Source organism: Tachypleus tridentatus, chromosome 6 (genome assembly GCF_004210375.1).
Source record: "Tachypleus tridentatus isolate NWPU-2018 chromosome 6, ASM421037v1, whole genome shotgun sequence".
Classification (NCBI taxonomy): Eukaryota; Metazoa; Arthropoda; class Merostomata; order Xiphosura; family Limulidae; genus Tachypleus; species Tachypleus tridentatus.
In genome coordinates, this window is record NC_134830.1 from 8756643 (window position 1) to 8768538 (window position 11896).

The 11896-nt window shown below is 30.4% G+C and overlaps 2 long non-coding RNA genes across 2 annotated transcripts; both read left to right on the plus strand.

Annotated features, from left to right (window-relative positions):
- The first annotated feature begins 1413 nt into the window (after positions 1-1413).
- On the plus strand, positions 1414-5943 carry LOC143251478 (uncharacterized). The gene is made up of 2 exons (XR_013028581.1): positions 1414-1524; positions 5767-5943. It is a non-coding gene; the product is annotated as an uncharacterized LOC143251478 (long non-coding RNA).
- Positions 5944-7373: 1430 nt separating this feature from the next.
- LOC143254479 (uncharacterized) lies at positions 7374-9675 on the plus strand. Its single transcript, XR_013030216.1, has 3 exons — positions 7374-7515; positions 7752-7816; positions 9452-9675. It is a non-coding gene; the product is annotated as an uncharacterized LOC143254479 (long non-coding RNA).
- Positions 9676-11896: the final 2221 nt, after the last annotated feature.

Consider the following 11896-nt stretch of genomic DNA (forward strand, 5'->3'; position numbering starts at 1 on the left):
ACTTTAAAAGTTTAGAAATTATTCGAAAGAGGTTGTGTCAGTTGTTAGTTATTGTTTGGAAAACTTCATGGTCATGACCAGTTACTTGCATCTGTTATGAACAGTAAGTTTCTTTCTAATTCTCATTTAGATATATTGACAATATTAAAGATATTTATTTGTGTTTATTCTTAGACTAAACTTTATAATGATCATGTAATAGACCCTGAATTGGGCTGGATGATGATAGATAAAAGATATCCAAAAATGCTATTTATATATGCAGTATAACATTGGTTTTACAGCAATTCATTTAACAGTATGGTCAACTCAATTAATCCAGCTTCTAATATGTCATTACAAAGTTTAAATAACATTACATAACACTTATAGGAGTCTACTTTCATTTTCAATCTCATCTTCCCGTGTTGCAAGCTTCAAGATTTCATGGATGAAAACAGCCTTCCAAATTATTCAAACATTTATCTCTATGAATATGTGGAAATGAGTCAATGGACAAGACTGTCCATTCATTGTCCACAGTCCACCAGACCTTAATATTCTTTCTGTAATACTGCATTATTATTGTTGTGTGGTAGAAGTTGTATATAGTATTAATTTATAGTATCAGAAATGTGCTGAAATGCAGCATATCCAAGTTACTGATGACTTAACTATGTAAGATTTAGTTATTAATTAATCTTTGATGTGTGGGATTGTTAGGATATTTAGTGTGCTGAATACAGAGTTACAGTTGTTGTTGCCACTTGATTTTTTTTTCTGTTCTGGAATTTTATTTAAAGTTATCACTTTCAAAGCTCAGTGCTATAAACAGTCTCTGTTAGATAAAGATGTTTCTCACTTCTAAATGGGGCTGATTTAGCAGATTTTCTTTCAGATTTATTCATCAAGATATCTCACTAGCCTGACTCATTCATACCTGAGCAGACTGATGTGTAAATGGCATAGCTTCTCTGTATAAGTCATTAAGAGAACTGCAGTAGGCTGGAACTTGCAGTTGAGACAGTTGGTAATTTAATTGTCTCAACTCTCCACCTTGTATGCTTCAAGATACTCTAATCTGTAATAATTCATACACCCTAGAGAATGATATAAGCAGGTAGTTTAATGGTACTAGGAACCAAAATACTCACTGTAAGCAGCATTTGTTAATTGATTTGTGGGGATAATAATATTTACTTTTTTATGGTAGTCACTGTCATTAAATCATAACTTATAGCTCTGTTGCTGTGAGTGTATCTCTTCAGCCACTGAATGGAAAGTGCAAAAGTTTTATTTCTCCTCATCTTTATATGCTGGCATATATGCTGCAGAATACGCATATTGATATCCTGTTTGAGGTGGAAAATGTTCTTGTGATGTGATTTTGTCTGATTAGTGAGTTGATGTTTGAACTGAATTACTTTGCATTATTTGTATACAATACATATGTCTGTTTTTTCTCAGTACTTGATGGTCAAGAACAGTTCTTCAACCAAAGAAACTTCATCAACAGAAATAAAGAATGAGGAACGAGTTCAAAGGGTTGGTTTCTTTATTTATAACATCTTAAGGATAGAAGTTACGTAGAATTAACGTAGTTTGTTTTCTTTATTTTAGAGGAAGTTTGAACAACTTTGAAATGTATTTTCATGAAAGTGAAGTGTTAACTGTCCTTCCTCACTTAATCTAAAAATTAATGAAGTTTTAATATGCTGTACAAATGCCCACCACTAAATTTTGTCACTGTGGAAGCAAAACTTGTTTGTACCTCATATTTCATTACTGAATTTATGTCTACATAAAGTACTCTTTATGTTTCCATCAACTTCATATTCAGTATTTATATCACTTATTATTATTATTACATGTCTTTTTTTTGTTGTTGACTTTCTCAAAATATTTGTAAAACTGTCTCCTTTTCTGTGGACATTTTAATTAGTTATTTTGACTCCTTATATGTGCTTTACATTCACTAGTTGTATCTAAAGTTTTGTTTTAATGTCAACCTAATATCTTCTATTTTGTCCTACAAAGTTATACATTCTTTGTGATTGTAGATGTGCAACTATTCTTCTTTACTGAAGTACTGCTACTTCATTTTACATATTTCTAGTTAATTTACATACTACAAGTGTGTTGCATTTCTTTTTACTTCCATGAGAGAGTTTATAAGAATTTGTCAATGTTTGCACTGTTGTTTTGTATTCTGTAAACCAATGTCACTAATTTCTCACTAGAACACTTTATAATTTATTTCAAACAGTCCTTCACTGTTGCCATTCAATCCAACTTGTGTATAAATTCATGTTTGAAAATTCCTATAACTATACATATTTTCCATTTTTATGTAGAATTTTTCTTGAAAATACATGTCAGCACATATATATGTGCTTATTTTTAGTATTTGTACCAGTAATAAGTCCTTCAAATATTTAAATTGCTAATTACCAGAAGACTGTCTTTGTTTAACGGTAATCACTGTTTATGAAAGGATTGAACAAACGTACACTGAAATGTGTAGCTGAACTTTTAATTCAAACTATAATTCATGTGTGATCTTACATTTTAGAAGTTTTATTTAAAATGCAACTTGTAAGTTTTGAAAATGATAACTGTTTCAAGTTAGTTCTTTCAGAAAAGCCATGTTGAAACAGAAAATAAGATTTGTTAGTACATGTTTCAAACAATTTATACTACATTTCATTAACCCTCTTACCATGGGCATTCTTTACTGCACTTGTCCTGAGGATTTTGAAGTGTTATACTAATTAGTATAATAAAAATCATTATCTACTAATACATATTTTAATGGTATACCAGTTTTATGTTCTTAATTTTATAAGGTAGTGTTTATAAAACTGAATTTTACCCTAGTCTGAGAAATGTAACATTTTCTCTAGACATCCTCTCTCTCTCTGCTTTATTCACCGTCTCCAATACGTACAAAATTCAATGTAACAAAAAATCAGACAAACCATAATTTTATTGCCTTCAACTGTGGTTACAGAGCTATCAAACAAAATCAGACCTCTCTTGCCACACCCACCTGTCAAATCACTTTCTGGGGTTGTTAACAGTTATTTTTTATGTTTAATTCTGTATTATCTATAATCAATAGAAAGCCAAAATTTTCATCTTTATTTATTATACTTTTGTTCTATATACACAGAGTTATTAATTTCACTGCAAGTACAAGCAGTGTTTCTACAGGAAAAATAATGACCAGTTTGAGTAAATTTGTAATGGCTTTTGTCTCATAATTAGAAAGTTAGAAAAACTGTGATAGTTGTGGGATATTATCTGCTTTTTGCGTGTTATAAAGTTGTGTTCTTTGATGTATTATTTAATTAAATAAAAATAATTTAGGGTAATACTATTCTTAGTATAATAAAAGACACAGTTAAGTGTCATTGACAGTCAATAGAAAGAAAATATATTTGGGTGAGAACTTTATTTTTCATGTTTATTCTTTCTTTATTTAATGTATTTAAGAGATTTCTAAAATCGTGCAAATGAAATTTGAGATTTTTAAGATGAAGAAAAGTTTTTAATTTTAACATGAAAATCACTTTACACTGGGACTACTTAAAATATACTAGGTATACCCATGATACTAGGTATACCCGTGATACTAGGTATACCCATGATACTAGGTATATTCATGGATATATATTTTTTAGGGTATCAAAAAATATTTTGGTAAAATTGGGATATTTTGTATATAAAAACTTGCAATCTGTAGAGAGAGTTAAAGAGCTTTAAAAATTAATCATAGTCAGAGTAGCTTGACTTTTATTTTTTTGGAGTAATTAAAAGCTGGAAGACAAAATCACCTTTCTTATCTTACTTTTATCCTTTCTATTCAGAGAACAGATTGACAATCACTATTGTTCAGAAGTTTTTTATTTTTCTTATGTGGGTATCTGATGTAAAAACAGAAAACTTAAATATATGAAATTACTGTAAATCATCCATCTTGTACAGTTAAACCCAGTTGATTAATTATTCTGATAATGGTTAAGTGAGCAACATCTTGTTTTTATATTTGTCTTGAGAGTAAGTTGTTTTAGGGATAAAGCTAATTGTTTTGAAAGCAGTTACTCATTATTAATATATTTTTGAATTTTTGTGGTATAAACTAGTCAGTTAATTAACTCTCAACACAGGCTTAGTCAGTTTGACCAACCCCATGACTTCTTTGTATTTGTTTAAAATTGTGATAGATTGAATACTTCCAATGTTCAAAATAGTGTGTATATCTTCACAAATGTGGCAGTTTTTCAGTTAACATTATCTTTCACATACAAAAAAATCATTTAAAATATAATATTTTTAATAAACTGAAACATTGAGTATTTGTTTTTAGTAATTGATCTGTAAAATGATTTTCATGTTAAGGTTAAAAATACTTTTTCATGTGTCAAAAATATCAGATCTACTCTCTCTAGTTTCTGAAGCCTCCCAAATACATTTCAAATGTTTTTTTTCAGTAAAACTTCATGTTTTATCTATAATTATGTCTACCCTGTTCAGAATCAGGATCAGTTAATCTGACTGACCTTGTAACCAACAAAATAAAATATAAGTTATCTTTTCTTTCTTTACTGAGTTACTTCAGAGTGTAACGTGAAGCCACCTTCACTTATACTAAATAGCTTTAAGTTTGTAACAGTATTCATCTGTTTGTTGTTTTGTTACCCCCTTTGATTGCTATAACTACTGTTTGTGCCAATTTAAATTGTACATCACTTGGGGAACATGCAGCTTAGCTCTAACTACTGTCTGTGTCATTTTAAATTGTACATGCGGAGAACATGCAGCTTATGTTATGCTATCGACGTACATTACCCACAAGCTACTACAAATTGATTGTGTACATGTTTTGTGAAACATGTTTACTATGTTATTATTTATTTTACCTAATCTTAACCAACCTAAAAATGTCTCTATTTCTTCATTTTAGCTATTCTTTTAATTACAAATAAACTTGCAATAAAGAACTTTCCAAATCTTTTTTTTTTATCTTGCTGTTGATTGTCAGAGACACTCAATTCTACTTTTCTTTTATACTAATAGTCATAATGCACTAAATAATTTTTACTAAATTAAATAATGCACCTACTAGCATAGACTAATAGCACACAGAATAGGCAATTTCCCCTAACGCTCTCAATTTTGTTTGGTTTTCTAGCTGTGCAACAAGTTGTGATAAATTCATCCAAGCTAATCATTAATTTTGTCAAAGAAATGATGTCTATACTCTGAGTAAAACTGACAATTTTCTGTCCAGAACACAAGTTATACAGTATGTCATTTAATATATGAAAACTTCAGCTTTCTATTGGTAATACGTAATTAGATATGAGAAAGAATCAATAACAAATTCTAAAAGGGAGGATGTGGTAGGGGTTTTTGATTTTATTTTTGATAGTTCTGTTGCCAAACAAAATTTTGAAGGTCACAGAAATTATGGTTTGTCTGAAGAACAATGGTTTTATAGTGGGTATTCACATTTACTTATATTTTATGGATGGGCTGTGGATAAAACATATATACTATTAAAATATGTATTATTAACTAATATTTTATGTGACACCAATTGGTATAATGTGAACAAAAAATAGTTTGATAAAATTCTGAATATCAGACACTAAAACTTTATGTTGTGAGGTAAATAGTAGCTAGGGTGAGAGGGTTAAAAGTATAACATGTTAAAGAGTAGTAAATATAATTTATAGAAACTGTTCCTTGTGTTTAAGCTGTGACACTTTTGTATTCTTTCAGTTACAAGCATATTTCAGGGATATTGTTCTGGGGGAAAACCAGACTGCTGTAGAAACTACCAAAGACTCGGTCAAAGACCCAGATATTCAAGTTGACAACCAAACAATCAAAGTTGGCATTAACAATAATGCCTCTGAGGCACCAGGTGTGGTCAGAGATGGTGATTTAATTTCTTAAATGTAAAAATGTTTTTATGATGCATTCTGTATTTTAAACATTTCACATTTTTTGCTTAGGTACAATATTTTTTTACATATTATAAAGCTAAGGTTTAGGCTTTATAATATGTAATTATATCTTAAAGGGGGGGGGAGTGCACATGTACAAATAATTACTTTGACATTGCTTTATAACATAGAGGTCATCTTGAAGTATTCTCCCACTGCAGTCCTATATCACAAAATTGGTCTGTGTAGTTGGACTACCTCAGTCAGAATCTGATGTGACAAGCTTAAATCTTTCCATCAAAGTTGGTTGAATTTGAATAACTGAATTTATAACTGATCAGTGTATTTGCATTTCTTGTATCTAAATATTTTATGGCTCTGTCTGTGCTAAATAGTATCCTGAACTGTGACTATATTTAAAAGATTTCAACACTTCCTATGCATGACTACCAAGAAGAGTTAACTGTTTAACTTTCAAAGATTTTGTGTTAAACTGCATAACAAATTTACATGTTACACTAATATATTGTATTTGTTCAACAACTCCTGTAGGACCTAAAGTATTCTTTTGGCTTCTAATCCCTAGACGTGTTTAGTTGACAAAGCTGCCACTTTCTTCTTTTCTTTTCTTTACCCATACACTTTTTAAATACTATTGAGTTTTGAAGTACAGTTATGTGACCCTGTCATGAAACAATACAAAGCTAAAATTATATCTAAATGTCTTGAAAGTGCCCACTTTTTAATTGGATGTGTCACAGCTAACTTTAGATAATGGGTAACATCATCAGTTTGTACTTCAAAGGAGAAGTACTTTAATTTCACCTGCACACCAACACCTGTCTTTTACCTGTTATTGTTGGTGCACTATCTTCGCTAAAGAAACAATTGTAGCCAAGTGATGCCCAAGGTTAGTGTGGCACTTCATTAGATGACCAACAGTGGTCTTAACTTTTCCATCCTCAGTGGCTACATTTGTTAAGAACTTTGTAACAGCTGCACCATACTTCACATACCTTATACATTCTGATAAATGTTTGTTTATTGAAGAAACTGTGGTCTCATCTATCATTATTGCATGTTCCTTGGACTGAAGGATTTCTGTAAGTGACACGTGAATAACTCTACTTATACATGCCTATATATCATTTATTGTTGTGTATTTTAAAATCTTATATGTGCATACTAAAGTTTTCTTCATTGCCCAGTTAAGCTATCTCTAAATTTTTAAAGCAATCATTAATTCTTTAGTAAATTTAAATTATTTGCTTCTATAATGTAGTTTTGTAGTTCGTTGGCAATTAATATTTTTCTACTAAGTCTTTTTTATTTGATAATATGGCATTAAGAATATGGGTTACTAAAAGTTTGGAATATTTAGTTTACATAAGGAAAAAAATATATTTGTTAAATCTCATTGAATACAGCTGTCAAAAAACAAGAAAGAAAAAAAAGATAGAAGCCATTTCAGACATTAGAACTACAAAACCTTCCTTTATTACGTCCACAAAAGGAGGAAAGCCCTCACAATCAACGTTCCAAGCATTTGATTATAGTGAAACTGACATGGTTGTTTTTAAAGGTTAGTGGCTGATACTTTGGCATTCTTTTAAAAATGTCAAGTGGACAAAACAAGTAGACAGAAAGAAAACCTATAAGTTGTTCAAATTAAAATAAATACAACTTCAAATTTACTTTTAATATTATCTAAATCATTAAAACTTTATATTATTGCAATTTTAAACATAAGAAAACTTACATATGAAACATTAATATGATAAAAGGAATATAAAACTTTTTTTTTTTATTATTATGTAGGTCAGAGCATTTCTAAGAGAAACAGGAAAGAGTTTAACCCCGATGATAAAAACTTTGATCCCAAGGTAAACTTTATAATACACAACTTTACATTAATGATTATTTTTGATAGTTTTAATGGTTGCATACTATTTTAGCAGATGAGTGATTTTTGGTATAGATTTGTAAGACTTAGTTTTCATTGTTAAGTCTGGTGAAGTACAATTATATTGCACTGATGCTGAAAATTTTGTGATAAAGTACTTTGACACTGAAATGAATGTTTCTACATACATGTTAGAAATAATGCGTTTAACCCTATCTCGACAGGTCAAAGATCAAAGGCCGTGTCATCTCATCTGTTGACTTGCTTTCAAAACTTTATTGAACTGTTATTTTTTGAATTTATGTCAGTAAGTTTGGTATCAAATTGTAGATTATATTTCATGTTTTAGTATTACATGTTAATTATAGTTTCTTAATTTAAAAGTAAATATTGAAATAACACATCTATATATAAATATTTGTGTGTCACATGGTATGTTGAATGGAATGTGGGTTCAAATTATGTTTGCTATGTCCAAATACAAAGTTTTTAATTTAGTGTAACTTAGGAACTCAAATTAACAATGCTTACAAGATAGAATAAAATACAAGAACCCCCTGTCTTTTGTATAAGTGAGATATTGTTCATCTTCTAAAACACATACAGTGGCCCCACCCATCCCTTTTCATTATAAGTGAGATATTGTTCATCTTCTAAAACACATACAGTGGCTCCACCTATCCCTTTTCATTTTTTAAAACACTTTCTTCTGTACATCCACTTCTGTCTGTGACATGTAAAAAACCAATCTAAAGCTTAGAATATCCCTTAGTGGCTTTCTCAGTCATTTTGAAATATCATGACATCAACTTGTTCTTTCCATTCGAGATATCAAACTGGTAAGTTGAGTCTTTAGTTGGTTCAAAAGTTAATGTTTTTTAAGACCCCAAATTCAGCTTAGTTACTACATATGATTAATTATAATGGAATTCTGTGGTTTTGGTATAGTAATTTCAAATGAACAAAATCAAATATTTGTTTTGTTTCATATCTTTCACATATAAAACCTGATAGGCTTAGCAAACTTTGGCAAACAACAAACAAGAACAAAATTCATAACCAAAATAGATAACGGTTTCCTATACTCCTTTAATTGCTCTTCTATGTTTTAAGAAAAGTAAGTGAAATTTAAGAAGTTAGTGGTAAATAGTAATAATATATACAAACATACAATGTGTTATAAATGATACATGACTGTCCTTAACACTAGAACACCCAAATCAGGTTGCTTTGTAAAGACCATTTTTATATTATTGGATACAGTAATGAGAGGAGGTTATAGAAATTACAGAAATAATTTTTTTGATATTTTGATAGCAAAGAATAGTTTTAATCCTGGCATGAAAAATGACTTTGAGTTCAGATTAGCAATGAAACAGATTCTATTTTCACAAACAAATCTTTAGTAAAAATATTCCATTAAAAAAATCTGAGTGTTTGGACACAAAAGGCTTGCAGTCTTTACTAAGTCTGCCAAATTTTCTGACGGTACACATATTGCATTAAAAGTTCTGGTATATCTACTTAACTCTCATATATTATACTGCAGCTGTCTCAAGGGGGTTATGACAACATTTTGTTGAGTATAATTTTCACTGAAACCTTTTATCTTTAGAGGGTTAATCAGCATGGAAGGAGAAGGAGAGAAGGGAGAAGTGTAACATATTAGAAAGGTGGGTCTTCACAAGGGAGTTCCAGTAATTGTCAGTGGCCCAGGAGATAGCAACATAAAAATGAAGGCTGTGTATCAAGCTGTTTTTTTATTTTTTATTTTATCAATGTTTTTTATTCGCAGAGTTGAAAAAAAACATGTAAAAGGTGTATGTTATTACATGCCTGTTACAGTAAATTGTTTTCAGAAATACTACTATTGAAGATTTCAAAGCTCTTTGGTATTCAAATTATACAACTACACTGCTTGAGAGTTTATAGACAGAACAGAACAACATTGATGAAACTTTGTAGAATGGAGAGCGAACTGCCTGTTGTGGAGACACAAGGTTAGAGAAAGGCGTTTGAAAGTCTTTTGTCTTCAGGTCACCAAGACTCGTGAAACACAAAATTCAGCTATTGCAGAGCACACCACATCAACTGGACACAGAATAAATTGGGAAAAACTAGAATCATTGACACAGACAAATTCTGAAAGGCAAGAAAAATCAAAGAATCATTTCATATTGACACTATTAACACCTTCAGTAAACAGAGATTCCCAAATAGAGGTAATCTGTGGCTACCATTGGTTGAATCTACAGGAAATATCTCCTTCAGTCAGAAATGGTGAAATCCAACCAGTCATAACACACTCTCCACAATCCACCAGGACACTATAAAGACCGACAACACCTTACACACACACTGACCTGAAGATGAAAGGTAGAAGACTTTGAAGCATTGTCCTCTACACTTGTGTCTCTGCAACAAGCATTTGCCATCCATTCTACGAGTTTCATCATGAACATTCTGCCAAAGCAATCCATCAAAGAATGCAGAACAAAATTAATTTATTTTCAAAGTGGATACAGTTAAAGTTTTTTTTTAATAATTTCTCGGTTGTCAAACATAAAATATATAGCCATAAAACAGTGAAAATTAAAAGTACTTCTGATGATTAATAAAGGTTTGCTTAGTGATCAACCTGTCGTTTCTAGAATCAATGGAGCAGAAAAGGGCTTTTATTCATAACATAGATATATAATCCTTACATTACCTTGAACATAAGTAGAAGACTTGATGTCATGATAGCATGTTGCATTACACAGAGCTACAAATAAGAGTTAGGTCCTGATCATTGTCCAGAGAACTTTTAATTATGTTTATCTTTGTGAGTTACATTAAGTAAATATTATGCAATATTGATTGTAAAATAATTTTGTTAGAATTTTTTTAAATAGAGCTCTAATTACTTTCTTTATACTTAAACTTTGAAATTTGTTATGCAGATATGCACTCAATGCCCAAAGGGTAATCTTTACATAAAGCTATGTTTACCTTAAAAATTCAAAATGATTTTTACAATTATTGTTGTTTTTTCTCAAATTACTTTTTACAGTGTGGTTTTCATATAAAGAAACAACATAATAAATAAAACAGTTTTATGTTAAATAGTAAATAATGTCAGTATGTCTTGTCTAAATTTAATTGGATTATATATTACGTCCAATCGGACGTACGTTTCTCCAGTCAAAATGGTAACCTAGTCAGATTTGTCTTCCTGAGGAAAAACGTATATCTGCAGCCCTGATTTCAGTCCAGATATTTAACCGTTACCTGATGATGTCAAGTTTTAATGGTGACACATTGTTTGCTTTATTTTATCTTCTCTGATTTACTTTCATCCACAGGTAATATCTTAATGTAATGTTACTGCTTTCCATCTGAACAAGTGATACAAATAGACAGCAAATATTTATGAAATTTTTACAATGTAGTTGAAACAATGTGACATATTCGTGTAGGGTTAAATTAACCTTTAATATCACAGTAGAATGAAGGGATAGGTCCAGTTAATAACAGGAGGATGTGAAAGATATTTATTACAGAATGTCAGTAACTGAGCGTGCGAGAACAAAGTGAAGAGATGAATCATAATGTAATATATGTGTGATCATTTTTTTATTTAGAAATATGGAGCTGTGACAACTTTTTGTCAGTTAAATTTGTGGTGTTATTTTGATATAAAGGTTTTCCTAGTAAGTAGTGCAGTAGTTGCCAGCCAAGCCGCCAGGTGTCAAAGCAAGATGATTAACCTCAATTAGGAATAGTGTAGAGGGTGACGTCATATTTCCACTAAGTGTCATCAAAGTGAGCTTTGCTTGATAATCATTGTAGATGTGTCAAGCAACTAAACATGTTGATAATGGCTAGATTTAATCATGTTTTGAAAGTTAAAAGTAATACAGTTATATAATACAGCACTTCACAAATTCAATAGTTTTGTTTCGATATTTAATCACACTTTTGTTGTTTCAAGAAGTAAATAGTGTTCTGTCACACGTAACGTTCTGTTGCTGCTTCTTATTGGTGGGATTTTGGTCTGATAGACCAGAAAGGATCAGCT